Genomic DNA, 15677 nt, shown 5'->3' with positions numbered 1-15677 from the left:
AACTGCTTTCATAAGACAGACGAATGAATCACATATGACATTAACTGACATGTGCAGCATCAAATAATGTCAGAAAAAGGATCACAAAGTAAGTAGCTAGCAAAAACTCTTCAGCTAAAAGTGGAGCTAAAGTTTAAAGTTTAAATTGACATTAGTGTTTTTACCGCCCAGTTTATCTATCTGTTGCTGCTTTAGCCTACTTTACACTAATGTTAATGTAACGTTAGCTTGGTAGTTTGGATAGATCGGCTGATGATGCATCCCCACTGTGTGTTTTGTGCACAATTTCTGTAATTAACACAATATTAGTTAAAGTTCTGCTTTATGCTCATTTAAACTTTTAAAGGAAGGCTTTTTATATTTTCAGAGTGAGTGAAGGAATCAGGAGAGAGGAGAAAGAAGTGAGGAAGAATTGCAGGATGTAATACTGTTGAAAGGAGAAAGTAAAGAACTTTCAAAAAGATTTAAAGAAAAAGTTTAAGGAGGAAAGAGAAACACAGAGGCCACCCAGGCGTCATCTGATAGAGAGACATGAACAGATTCAAAGCAGGAAAACTGGTAAGGAAATTACATCTATATCTAGATGAATTACTGTTCTGGTAAATAGTTTTAAAGGCACAATCTGTTATTCAAATGTAAAGAAATCCCACGAACAAAAGTCAAAGAACAAGACTGAAACCTGCTATAAAATGACATTTCATTCGGGCTGAATGAAATGATTGGACGGAAACCAATGGGTGACGTCCCAGTGGCTACGTGCATTTTTTTTTTTTTTTTTTTTTTTTACAGTCTATGCACAGGACATTGACTGTAGGGGGCCTGGCTATGTGGTAGTGTGTGACGTGGCGGTAAGGGGACCAGAGAGGATTGAGACTGACCAGCACTCAGTGTAGCATGAAGTGATGTAGAGCTGGTAGTCAGAGCTAACCAGCTATGAGCAGCTGCTGTCAGGAAACACAGAGAGTCTGCTGGAGCTTTGACAGTCACTAGAAGCACATTCATGGCCCTTTGTAAAAGTTTTTGTGTGTTACCTCTGTTGTAGCTGAGCTAGCGGCTACACTATACTTGTTTCATTGACAGCTTTTGCACAGAGCGAACAAAACAGGAACGAGAAAACAGCCTAAAAGGAGGTCATTTTAACTCTATATTTCACTGACTCATTATCAGCTGAAATTCCATTTTCTCCATACATTAGAATGTCATATTTTGGCAACCAGGACACTGTGCATCCCTATTTATATGTGAACCTTTCAAGGACATTTTTTTTTGTTACCAGTGTTTTTGCCTGCTAGTTCTTGCTAGTTTGCTGGCTCTTTGGAATTGGAAAAAAGAAACAAGGCTAAACAACAATGTGTAGTGTTATATGACAAATTCTAGTGTGTAATCACAAGCTGGAGTTGTGCAAGGACAAAGATATCATCTATATCTTCAGGTTTTAGGAAAACTAAACTAGATGCAAAGTAAAAGAATCCTGACAGCTGTCTTGCCAGTCCTGTTACAACATAATATTGCAAGTTTTACCAGACGAGAGAGCAGACAGTGCTAAATCACTGTGAGTTCACTGAGTGGACAAAAACAGAGAACAGATGCTTCAATGTGTTAAAATCCTCATGATTCAAACCACTGAGATAAACACATGCCGGATGAGCGAAATGTTTCTTCTTTCTTTTCACAACTGTAAATAATGACACACACACATATTTTACAAACTGCCACTGCACCTCTGAATACACTCCATTTATCTCTCTGTTATAGCCTGGCTGCTCTGTGCTCATTGTATAATCATGGAGATTCAAGCATGACTCTGTTTTTGTAACAAGAAGACAGGAGTGATTCACCGACCTCAAATAAAGGAATTTCTTCACTGTATAAATGTCTAGAACTTCTCACAGAATAACTGAGGTATACTTTTATTTATGTACAGTATGTATGTGTGTATTAAAAGTAAAATAACTATTACTATGGCAGCATTCCTTAGTCTCCCCACACTGAGATCCAACAGAGCACATTACATCACTACATTTGAAATTATGCAACATGTTTGGGAAGGAGAACTCTCTAATTGTAGGTTCTGCACCTAAAAGATGCCAGAGTGTTTTATGTCCTGTGACCACTAGTACACCCTGTGCAGTGAGGCATCATAACTTGCCATTCACATGTAAGACTGTTAAGTAAGAGAAAAAGGCAAAAACAAATGCAAAACTTGTGATTGATAATAACATTTCAAACACTATTGGGTAAATAGATGTGTTTTTAATAGTTTTTGGACACCAAAGGAGCTCTATGACACAGGAAGATATATCACACTTGTTAGTAGATCAATTCATCGTTGGTTTGGCTCTACACATGAGGTTTGTTGCTGAATTAGAATGTAAAAAACATAAAATATCACCAGACTTCTCCTTTAAACACAGAGGTGGCAGATCAGAAAACATTCATACGGGTCATTCTAAGAGACAAAGGCAAATGACCTATTCTGTTGTGTAGGTCAGAGGATTTGTTGGTTCATAGCCAGCTACGTTGGTGGGAGACCCTCTGAAACTTGTTGCTATGGCTACACTTAACCCCATGAACATCACATCTTATTATAGTTTATTACAAATGTACAATGTCACGTTTTCCACTTTTTTGAATTTGAACAACTTTATTCAACTTAGATTTATCAAAGCAATTACTCCCATCAAGTTTTGTTGCCACAATCCCAACCTTTTAATATCTGTATCTGCCAACACTGGCATCAATCCAATACTTATATTTACTGAAATGACGACCCTAAATATGTATATGTCACACTGAATATGTCACATTTTCTTCTCATTAGAGAGAAGCAAATCACTCTGTTGGAGTTGCTGGAACTATAGAAACACTAAACACACTAAGGGAACCCCACTCTGATAGTTCAGTGGTGTTACAGAGTGGAGGTTCATCCCTCACAAATGATCTCTGACGAGTACAGACACCAGTTCATAGAGGGCAAAAGACACTAACATCGCCGGTTAAAAGATGTTTGTCATTTTAACTGGTGAAAACAATGGTCAGCATCTATACAGAAAGCGTTTCAGCTGTGTTTTTCAGCTGTCCGTCTCACATGCATCTGACAGAGCAGTACCCTTCTATATTTAATACAGCTGTCTACACAGCCATAGTGTATTTTTAGGCTTCAAGTCTATTTTCCTCCGTTTTATGAACATAACTACAGTCATTGTTTATTGGGCTCCAAGCGCTTCTAAAACACGGGTGACCTACATTCTTCACTGTGCCTGAACACCTCCGGTGTAGACAAACAGAGAGCGCTCGCTGTTGCTGCTTTGCTAAACGTGCTGCTCATGCTACGCTTTCTGTGTAGACACGGTGTGAAAATGAGAGGCCGCTAGCTGAATGTTACTCCACACTGCTTTGCTAATGATTATTAGTTTTGGATCTTAGAAAGTCTATTTTTCCAACCTCAGTCACACACTGCTGCAACCAAATAATATCATCACACATGCGAATTTTTCACTTGCTTATTCAGCAGAATGTAGAGCCCAGCTATCTTAAAGGAGAACAGCAACAGCCGGCTGAGGTGGACAAAGCACAGTAGAGCACACACACTAGTGTTGAAATTCTTGAGCAGTGCAGTGAGAAACATCTTTAGTAGCACAAAGGAGACATCCTGGAGGGGGTCAGGCATTGGAGGGGTCAGAGGTCATGGAGCAGGGCTAAAGGAAACTTGGTCTTCTGCACCCATGCTGGGAGTGCCTGGGACAGAACACACTAGGGTTTACCTGTCACTGCTCCACTCACCCTCACTCATGAACTATCAAGAGTCTTATTATCCAAGTCAGTTTGCTCCAGTGACTGTGTGCCACATCATCTTTTGCCATCCTGCTCAGTGTGAGGTCCAGTCGCCTGCTCGGAGGCCAAATAATCCTGTAACTGCTGAACTGGAAAGAGCCAAAACTTTTTCAACTGGAGCACAGAGGACAGTGTCCACACAAGAGCTGCAGGATGGACAGCCTGTCTGAAGCCAAAGACATTGCTGTTTGTCTTGGCTTTGTCTCTTCTTTAGCTGGTCAAGTGAAAACAGTTACATGTTTTCTCTTTAGGGTCAAAAGTTACAGCTTGAGGGGTGATTTATCTCTTCAGCTCTGACCTGGGTGAAGACAAGAACGCAGCTAAACACAGCAACTGTCAGCCAGAAAAGACCATCACATCCCATTCAGGACCGACTCATGCTGTAAAGCTGAAATCTGTTGCTTTTTCAAATACCATAATCCTTTGTTATCTATATGGGACAGTGTTGGCATACTAACAGTAAAGGTGTGAACATTAAATGTTAAGTCAATTTTAGTAAATCAGATCTTAAACAATAACTCATTTAACTGATTGATAAGAATTAAACTGAAACAATTTTGTAAACAGTGTAATTATTTTGGTAATTTATCAAGCAAAAACTTCAAGCATTTTCAAAAGGGAATCTGAACTTTGGGCACTGGGAAACTGTGATGGACATTTTTCACCATTTTCTATTATATTTTGAGAGGGACCTGGATGAAGACAAAATGGTGGATACGGATGCAGACAACTTGAACCTCCACCTCCGCAGTTGACAGGAAATCAGCAGAAGTTGGTCTTCTTCATGTCGCTCATGCATGAACATCTGCGTTACACATGTGTGTAGTTCATTTGTGGCACAAAAGGTGAGAAGGCGGCAGGACTTTACAGTGGTAAGATACTGAGTCTATTAGGGATCTTTTAAAAGGTTTGTTGGCTTTTCTAAGGTTTATTCAATGTTGTCTATCAAACTTCAGTGTTTCCCCTATGATAGTACAGGCCTGATGGGCAGCAGGACAGCAGGAGAGATGCTCTGCAGTGCATTTGGATTTTATAACTGAACTAATACCAGGACGCAAGCTTTTTATTTCTCTGATGTTTTCACATCACAAACAGTGAACAACAGCATTAAAACACGAGTCTTGCAGGTAAAACATATGACTGAAAAGCTGTTACATCAGTTTAGTGTGGGGTAGCCCCTCTGCAGGTGTGCTTGATTTGACAGTAACTGCAGTAACTGGGTGGACATAAGCCTCCTGAATTTGCACCCAAAATGCTGTCAAAACTTTCTCACCGCAGCCTCCTTAACTGGAAAAGAGGCAGAAAAAAGGCACATAGAGACATGAGGGAGAGTGTTAAAGCACCTCAAATAATCACTGTGACAAAACACTCAATACAGAGAAAAAGACAGACATCCACCGAGTGAAACAGATGAAAGAGCAGGGGGACTTAATTGTAGCGGTCACTGGTCAGTCACAATTAAAAATAATAAGAATAGTTATAATTAAATAAAATCTCTTTCACATATTACTGGGACCACTACAGACAATTGCAGAGACACAGCCGTGGTCAGCTGCAAAAGGGAGAACTAACAACAAACAAACAATTAAGTGTGCAACTGGATAACAGATTTGCTTCAATGTTGCAAAACCTTGGATCTCCATCTGATGACCTGGGTATGCTTTCATCTTCACAAAGTAGCGTAAGAATTAAGAGTAACTCAAGAGAGTAAAAGGCTACAAGGAAAGATAACAACTGGTCCTCAAACTCTGATTGTGGGTGAGTATGCTGTAACAGATGTAAGAAGCATGTGCAGTAAGAACACTAAAGACATGGTCTCTGACATGACTGAGAGAATCCTGCATGTTGTGGCTGCACATCCAACTGTGAATAACATCATACTGCACATAGAGGCCAAACGATGTTGTGAAACAACAGTCTGAAGTGCTGAAACGAGACTTTATTGCCCTGCTCCCATTTTCTCCCCCCTTAAAGCCCCCTCAGCGTCCACCTCTACCAGTGGCTTTAAGTCCTCAGCCAGGGTTGACACAATCATCACAGCTTCCTCCTCTCAAGCTATATTTCTAAATATCTACAGGCCACCTAAACACTGTGCAACCTTTTTTGATGACTTTGTCGAACTGCTGTTTACAATCTGTATTGATTTTGACTGTGTGGTTATTGTTGGTGATTTTAACATCCATGTTGACAACCCCCAGGACAACAGCACTAAAGAACTGTGTTGTGGACTGACTCAGCATGTGACAGAGCCAACACGCAACAAGGGGGACACTCTGGACTTAATCATCTCCAAGGGTCTGAACATTTCTAAGGTTGTGGTGACTGATGTTGATCTCTCTGATCATTCCTGTGATCTCCTGCTGCCTTGATATTTTGACTACAGGCTTCTTCAAAATTGTTTCAAATTGCATGGCCTCAGATCTTCTACAGATTGTCAACATGTGTCTTCTCTCAGGTGTCTTCCCACAGGCCCTGAAACCTCCGTCATCAAGCCACTCTAAAAAAAGAACAATCTAGACACTTCACTAATGAGCAACAACAGGCCCATATCAAACCTGCAATTTTTATCATTGAAAAACAACAAAATATGTTACCATAATTATGTAGACGAGACAAATATTTATATAACCATATCACCAGGGGATTACGATCTAATACAAGCACTGAGTAAGTGCATTGAACAAATCAACAATTGGACGTGCCAGAATTTTATTCATTTCAACAAAGATAAAACTGACGTAACTGTTTTTGGAGCCAAGGAAGAACAATTAGAGGTCAACCCTCAGCTTTAATCAGTAAACAAAGCCTGAAATCTTGGTGTAGTCATGGACTCAGACCTGAGTCGCATTAAGACAATTACAAAGTCAGCCTACTTTCACCTAAAGAATATATCAAAAATGAAAGGACTTATGTCTCAGCAGGATTTGGAAAAACTTGTCCATGCATTTATCTTCAGTAGACTTGACTTCTGTAACGGTGTCTTCAGAGGTCTCCCAAAAAAAATGGATCAGACAGCTGCAGCTGATTGAGAACACTGCTGCTCGCGTCCTCACTAAGACCAAGAAAGTGGATCATATCACTCCAGTTCTCAGATCTTTACACTGGCTTCCTGTCTGTCAAAGAATTGATTTCAAAAAATTGTATTTAAATGTCTTTTAACATTAGCTTGTGTTGCTTTTATAGTCTGTCTTGATGCTGTTTATGTTCAATGTAAAGCACTTAAAAGTGCCTTGTTGAAATGTGCTATACAAATAAACTTGCCTTGACTTTCAGCACTGCACCTAGCAACACTGCATCAGTATGGTGGATACAGTAGCTGTTTGAGGTAAATAAACACAGACTACAAACATTTGCTTTATGTTCAATCTGTACACACATTCATTTACAAATTTCCTGTGGTGGGACTACATGCTCCACACCAGTCTAGCTGACAATGCTGATAAAGTTGCTTCAAAACTGAGCTCTTGTACACAAAGTCGGGTCGATTTTTAATTAAAGTTGTCTCTGAGGGCTGTACAATCTGAACAGCATAGACACGCTCTTTGCTCAGACTGTGGATTTATATCTAACTCACCACAAAAAAAGGTTCATCAGTTACTTTCATACATGTCGTCCATGCTATAGTTTGTAGTTTCATTATCTTAGTGAATAACAAATTATCAACAGCGTCGTGACACAAAGTCAGAAAGGACAAGTCTGGATGCTCAACCATCTTTCATGTAGCCCGAGCATTTATTTACCACACTAACAACATGTGGAAAGTTATGATTTCATCTTTGAACATTTAAAGAACTGAAGTTGAAGTGGACCAGGAGGGAAAACAGCTGGGGGAGCCTTCATTATTAATGATTACACACCAAATTTACAAGATGTGTTCAGACTGTGTTTTTGCCAACATGTAAAGGCTCAATTGATGAGATGGAAAACAGTGGTGGAAATATTGGGTAGCACCTCAGACAGTGTTTGGCAGGATTTCAAAGCTCAGCATTTTAGTTGAGCTTGTAATCACGAAAGAAACAATTCTCTGTACTGAATCACTGCGATGTTCAATACACCTCATAATTTCAAAGTGCTGGACGGAATAAACAACGGACTAACTCTGCGACCCCTAGCTGTTGAGAAATGTTGCCAATAGGGCAAAAAAACCATACAAAACAACTATAACATTTTATCAATGATATCCAGCAGCTTCTATATGTGCTTTTCACATATAGAAGACAGCGAACCTCTCCTAACACTAGGCTGAAAATCCCTCTACTGTGTGTTGTATTTTTCCCAGTTACATACCATGCTACACCCAAATCCCATTTAAATATACGGGCTGTCCATGATATCAGCTGTGCTGGCAGGGACGGCCTAAATATTACATCTGCATAACACAACACAAAATGCTTAACGGATATTTGCCGATGATGTCATCCTGATAGACGCATGTGAGCTGGGTGTAATGTGTTTCAGCTGTGTTGGATCTGCAGAGCAGTACAGCTTTGCTTCCTGCCTCCCTGCTTCTGACGCACAGGGAAGCCCGGTCACAAGGCGCCTTCAAACTCATTATACCCTTCAGACATGCTCGCTCTGCCAGCACAGCGCAGGGGGTCGGCTGTCACTCAGAACACAACACTGCTGCTTCACAATGGATGAAGCTCCAAAATACATTTACTGCCTTTTCATGTGATGTTACTGGACTGAATTGCTACAGCACAGCAATCAAACTTACATTGTCTTGCTTACTTTTTTGTTCATCTGTAACTCAAAAAATGCTAAATATACTGTATCACTCATGCCTGGAAGGAGATAGTTACGCACATGTTTGGTCGTGTGTGTGTCTGTGTATGTATGTGCATGTGTGTGTGTCCGCAGATAATCTCGTATACAACTGGACCCATCAGCCTAATATTTTTTGTGCACATTTATGACTGTATGCTCAAGGACCTCAAGGTGGTTGCGGTGAATTTTATAAAAACCTATTTTATAAAGTGATTCCTTATGAGCCTACAGTAAAGTTTACACTTTTGTCCTCACCATTTTACGATGTATGTTACAACATAGCAAAATTTCCATTTCCATTCCATGGATGTTATGTTATTATATAAATCTGTGTTTCTACGATGCTGTTTGGTGCAGACTACACTATACAAAAACTATGCAAACATCTGTATAAGAAAACTTACACACCTGGCGGAGAGCTGAATTCTACTGAGTGCACTCTTCTTGTTTTATTCTGTTTCCTGTGTTTTTATAAAGTCTGCCTATTTAATATGTTATTCCTGAACAACATGAATATTTTTTATTTTTTTTCTCAGACAGGAAGAGTGATAAATGAAACAACTATGCTGGCTTCACTTACTGTCTATTTGTTAACCAGCAGATATGGTATGATGTTTCTAAGTGCTGCTAACTTTTCAATCAGTGTGTTCAGTACTCTGATTGGATAATCTGGTGATGATTGACATGTTCGTTCATATGTGGCTATCTCTACTCAAAATAATCAGACCAACCAAACACCAGCTGTTTAGAACAGTAGCATGACAAGCTTTCATGAACGAGCTGGATGGCTAATCATTTTCACAGAGCGTTAACTCGTTTATCTCTTATCAGTTACTTACACATTGCACTTTTACTCAGCAACAAAAGCAATTCATTACATTACTTGTTAACTTACTTTTGTTACTTAGCTGTCAGCCCTGTCAAACAGCTTCAAAACCTCCACAGCCACATCAGATTCAGAATCTGTTTATTACCCAAGTATGCAGCATCTTGGTATTTATTCCCACAAACACGACATAGAAGAATAAAAATAGAGCAAGAGTAAAGTAATAATAAATAATGAAATAAACAAAGTAGAACTAAGGTTAAATGAAAAAAAAAATTAAAATCTATTTATAGAATGAAATAGTAATAGTTTTGAAATGGGATATAAAACTTGAAATGAAATATTGACAGAACAAAGGAAATATGGACTGTGGTGTGGACAAAGAAATGAAGTGTATGAAATATATGAAGGTGACTGGAGCAAGGATTAATGAGGGATGTGAGATGTAAGGTCCAGTTTGATAACAGAACAGTTCAGCTATTTAGTAGAGCAACAGCTTCTGGAAAGATGATGTTCCTGTGTCTGCTGGTGGAGGATTTTATGGATCTGGTCTCTTTCCTGAGGGAAGAAGTTTGACGAGTCTGTTTCCAGGGTGGAGGGGTCGGAGAAGTTCTTGCTTGCACACCACCTGGCCCTGGAGGAGTACAGCTGATCAGCAGCTGATGATCTACTCAGCTGAGCAAATGAGGCACTGCAGGCACTGAATATCCTGTTTGGTTATGTCACTGTACCAAACAGTGATGGATGATGTGAGGATGGACTGGACCATGGCAGTGTAGAACTGGATCAAAACTGCCTGTGGCAGGTTGAGCTTCTTCAGCTGCCTCAGGAAGAACATCCTCTGTTGGACATTCTTGGTTATGCAGCTTATGTTGATGTCCCATTTAAGATCCTTGGAGATGGTGGTGCCGAGGATCTTAAATAACTCCACAGCTGCGGCTGCGGTGCTGTTGATGGTGAGTGGAGGGAGGGGTGGGGGGCTCTCCTGAAGTCTATGGTCAATTCTGATGGTCGTCCAAGGAGTGGGGGGGTTTCCTTTTGTAGTTGGTGATTTCTTGCAGGCCTTTCCAAACTAAGGATGAGTTGTTGGCTGAGAACCTGTCCTTCAGCTTCTCAGCGTGCCTCTCCTTGGCTGCTCTGATTCCTCTCTTCATCTTGTACTTGGCCTACATGTAGAGGTCCTTATCTCCACTGCTGTAGGCCTTGGCTCGACAGAGCTGTTTGAGTCTTGCAGTGAACCATGGATTGTTGTTGTTGTACCTGACCTGAGTCCAGGTGGGGATGAAGTTGTCCTCACAAAAACTGATAGGATGAGTGTCTGCGTACTCATCCAGATCAGTTTATGTCTCACTGAAAATGTTCTAGTCAGTGCAGTCCAGGCAGTACTGTAGATTTTCAGTGCCCCCCCTTGTCCATCTGTTCACAGTTCTCACTACAGGCTTGGCACATTTAACCTTCTGCCTGTAGGTCAGGATTAGGTGAATTAAACAGTGATCAGAGAGACCCAGTGCTGCACAGGAAGCAGAGCAATATGAGTTCTTAATAGTTGAGTAGCAGTGGTCCAGTGCACTCTGTTCTCTGGTGGGGCAGGTAACATGCAGTCTGACTTTAGGGAGCTCATGGCTGAGGTTTGCCTTGTTAAAGTCTCCTAAAACAGCAACCATGGAGTCTGGAAAGTTTTTTTTTCTATTGCAGTAATTTGTTCGGCGAATTGCATTTATGCTGCACACACGCATGTGTGTGGTGGGATATACTCTGTACTGAGTGAACTGAATTCCTGTGAGGAGTGAAACAGTTTACAGTTTATGAATACGATTCTAGGAGAGCAGTATTTTAACAGTACCATGACATCGTTACATAGTCCATCACTGATGTAAAAACATATTCCCCCTCCTTTGGTCTTTGCGGTTGCCTTTGAATCCATCCAGCTGCAGCACCCTGTCCGGGGTAGACTCACAAAGCCAGGTCTCAGGGAAACAGAAAGCAGCAAAGAGTGAAAAGTCCTTTCTTGATTTGAAGAGAAGTCCTAGTTTGTCAGTTTTATTGTTGAGAGAACGCAGATTTGAGAGTAATATGCTCAGGAGAGGTGTGCGTAATCCCTGTTGCTGAAGGCACACAAGCGCTTTCCCCGGGTCCTTGTGTGTTTCACGGCCAGGACTGCAGCTCTGCTGGCGTCAAGGATGTTGAAATAGTCCGTGGAAAAATAAAAATTTGGTTTAAGGTGTGGAGAAATAGAAATATCAATGTTTATGAATTCATCTCTCAGAGAGGTGATCCTATTGGGAACACCATAAACACTAGAAATAAGCAAAAACAGAAAAAAAACACAGGAACAAAATACCATAACTGCCATCTGTGGTGCCATCTTAACACCATCTTCTTTGTTTAACACGTAGAGAAGAAGAAAAGGAGACACTATGGTTTAACAAGTAGCCAGCCAACAGTTTGGAGGTATTTACTGACCATCAACAGCTACCTTAACGTTACCCGCAGCAACTGCATGATCCCGACCTCTCAGTGAAGCTGCTTCGTTGTCACAGCCTCCAACTCTGAACTAAACCTGAACTAATGAAGCCTCACCAACACATAGAGACCAAATTGATATCAACCCTTCATCAAATTACCTTTAACGCAGCAAACAAGTCAACTCCCAAAGTGTCTAAGTATTGGAGCATTACTGGGATTACTAACTGTGATGTCATTTCGTAGCCAAAAAAATCTGTAACACGTTACTGACCAACAGTGTTCCTGTGTTGTAGGTCTGAATGTAGAGTGGGTTGCAGCAGGAAAGACGCTTCACAGCCCACTGCTTTTTCCTGAATACCTGCTGCCTAACACTTGGAGCTCCACTGTACTGTAGGTCATTATCAGGCCCATCAGAGCAGACTGTGTGTCTGAGAAGACAGAGATTGGAGAGTGGTCACAGGCTGGGGCATGTCCTCCTTTATGAAGCAGAGGAAAGGAAAAAACACGGGATCGCATGACGTACAAAAGCCATTACAAAAGTTCCAAGAATTTCTCTTTGTTAAAGCACACATACAGGAAGAATCCTAACAAAGAAAAGAAGAATCATGGTTCTGGTTTCACGCTCTGCTGCATCTCGATGTGCTCTGAGGCATGTTTCAACTTTGCAGGAAGGCAGTTAAATGAGTATTATAATATTTCCTGTAGGGATTTGAATTGGCAATAATGTTGTTATTGCACTGTTAGTGCCTCTTAGTTTCTTTGCTGTTTTTGTCAAATATAATGTTGAGTTTTAAGATGTAATGAAATGTATGAATGAGACTCTCCAGCATTAAGACTACAGGCGGATCTTGGACTGCATTGGACTGGATAGTCTTTATTGTCCCTGGGGGACAATTTGGTTTGGTTTGCAAACAGTAGTCAATACAACCAATACACATCATAAAAATAGATAATAAAAAGACACACATACATATAATAAACATTATGTAGATGATCATAATAAAAAAGCACTAAGGGCTCATCAGCCCTTTGTTAAAGTGTATGTGCAATAGTAAGCAGGCCTGCAGCTTGTTTAAGAAGCCCACAGCAGAGGGAACAAATGATCTCAGATATGTTTGATTTGGCCCTCCCAGGGAAAGTGTACCTCCTCCCTGATGGCAGGAGTCAAAACTCTGCATGAAGAGGGTGTTGAGGGTCTGCCAGGATGGCCTTTGCCCTCTGAGTGGTTCTAACTTGATAAACATGGCCATGATCATTCAAGTTAGTGCCAACGGTCTTTTGGCAAAGTTTAACAATCTTTCCTAGCCTATTTTTTGTTAACACTAACTTGTCCGGTCCCCTTTACTTCACAAAATTAAAAAAAAAGACCGGCCCATTTCCAATTAGAATACAGCTCATTTCAAGCTGCAACAGTCACATTAAACCATCTGAAAATAACCCTTGAAAAGCTTTTGGAACTCAAATAAAAACAAAAAATCAACATGAGCTTCTCTTCCAAGAGTAGAGTTTCAGCAAATGTCTGAGAGAATAACCATCATCCTCACCCATCTGACCTGTTAGAGACAAAGGGCAGTTTTTTTTAAACCATGGATAAAAGGCTATCATACATCACGCATTTGCGAACATCTCCTGCAATTAAAAACAAATACGATGAGTCACTGAATATTTGCTGAAAGTGTTTGTCAGGTGTTATGTAATCAGTAATTACTATGGCAACATAACAAACTGTATCAACACTCTTCCACCTCTGCTTTTGGCAAATTGTCTGACTGGACATGGTGTTTGCCTCATTTCAGAGATAAACATCAGCTTAGAGTCTATGTAAGAGTCTTCTTACAAGCAGAAAATAAAGACTGAAAATGCCCAATTCTAGCTGGGAACTAATTCTTGTTGTGCCTATTTAAGTCCAGGATTACAGGAGTCTGAATGAGACTGGGAAAGACTCTCTTTTTGTCCATTTGCCCAAGTCAAGCTGATATTAAAATGCATTGTTGCTAAAAAAAGCTTTATATGCAGTTACAGCAGCCCCTACATTGGTGTTGGTAGTGTTGGCATGACATTTTGGTACTGACTGACAATGCTGAAATTTGATTGGTGAAATATCTGTGTGGGCGGGCACAATAGATTACGTTGTTATCCATGCTTAGCCTCATCTGTTATTTGAGCGTGTGACTCAATGCAACACACTGCATCATGTTCCTGGGATGTTTTGATGGTCTGATCATTTGATAAAATAAAAAAAAAAGAAAGCCTGTGCAGTAGCTAGAGCCCCTCCTTTCTCAAATGCAGGACCAACAGTGTGCAGGACCTGTTGATGATGAAGGAGATGTAACATCTAGAGGGATTCAGTGTTAATGTTAATAAGCTAGGAAATTAGATAGCTTGCTATTTGGCCGGACATGTTTTAGGACATATAAAAATGCTCTTCTTCTAATAATTTGTGTCTGGCATGTTTTTTTTCTTCCAAAAACAAGTTCAGTTACCTAGTTAGGATTTCTTCCAGAACATTTCAGAATCTATGAATATGTAAATATTGTTTCAGAAGTTTTCCCCTGCTGGAGACAAGATGTGTGTTATTCTTTCATTCTCAGTGTTTGTGTACAGGAGGCTTCAAGTTTCCACATCATACTGGACCACGATAAGCTCCAAACTAGTTTTGATGTCACAAATCACACTCTTATGTAAACATTTTAAACTGAGATTTGAGGAAATCACTGAGACACTTTCCTTCTTCAGCAGATGAATGTGAAAACAAACTCTGCTCATATAACATTTAGTACAGTGAAGCAACAAGACAACAAGAGTGGAGTGGGACTTGAAGCTTGACCCTTAGGAGATTTACATTTTCTTAGCATAACATATTGTGTTTATCTTTGATCTTTAATAAACAGGCTAAATACTTTTCCTTCCAAATAAAACATTTTCAGAGCTTAAAGTAGTTTGAAAACTGCATTGTTTACATCATGTTTACTGGTTAGCATTCTTCTTCACTGCCTTTTATGGGTGTTTTGCTGTGGAATAGTGTGAAACTAGTAACAGAACAATGTATTACACTCATGTAAACTCATGCACATACATGTAAATCCTTGTGAAAATGCAAATGATACAAACAAATAGTGCTACTAGTGGCCAAAAACTCCACAGGCTTCTTTCAACAGCACAACGGGTCCTCGCAAATGTTGAGAGTTGTAAAGGACAGACAGCTTAAATGTCTGATGGGCAAAAAATGTATCAAGGTTCAGATATACACAGTCTGACGTTCTCCAGTTAGCAGCACACCACGCAAGCAGACGGCATGTCTCCTAGCAACAGCGGCTCTCAGATATAAGTGAACCACTGACATGAGAAACACCCACTCACACTCACACACATTAGAAACTGTTTCACAAAAATGCCCCAAAACAGCTGTTTGTTTGTTTGCCGTTTGTTTTGCCGCTAGTCATGTATCTATTGTTGTTGTTGTTGCTGTTCTGCTTCTCCCCCCCCCCCCCACCCCCTACCCCCCTCTCTCTCAACCAAACTGGTCAAGGCAGATGGCCGCCTACCGAGAGCCGGGTTCTGCTTGAGGTTTCTACCCGTTAAAGGGGAGTTTTTCCTTACCGCTGTCACCAAGTGCTGCTCATGGGGGAATGTTGGGTCTCTGTAAATTAAAGAGTTTGGTCTAGACCTGCTCTATGTGAAAAGCACCCTGAGATGACTTTTTTTATGATTTGGTGCTATGTAAATAAAATTTAATCGAATTGAATAATACAAATATAACTATATAATTATTAAAACTATACAA

At 40.3% G+C, this 15677-nt stretch overlaps 1 protein-coding gene across 2 annotated transcripts in view; it reads right to left on the bottom strand.

Annotated features, from left to right (window-relative positions):
* The window catches only part of LOC121885275 (ras-specific guanine nucleotide-releasing factor RalGPS1-like), a 121262-nt gene that overhangs the window by 42076 nt on the left and 63509 nt on the right, over positions 1 to 15677 (bottom strand). The window lies entirely within an intron of this gene.

This window comes from Thunnus maccoyii, chromosome 19, assembly GCF_910596095.1.
Source record: "Thunnus maccoyii chromosome 19, fThuMac1.1, whole genome shotgun sequence".
NCBI lineage: Eukaryota > Metazoa > Chordata > Actinopteri > Scombriformes > Scombridae > Thunnus > Thunnus maccoyii.
The sequence above is the reverse complement of the archived record's forward strand: the minus strand, read 5'-3'. Positions and strand labels throughout refer to the sequence as shown.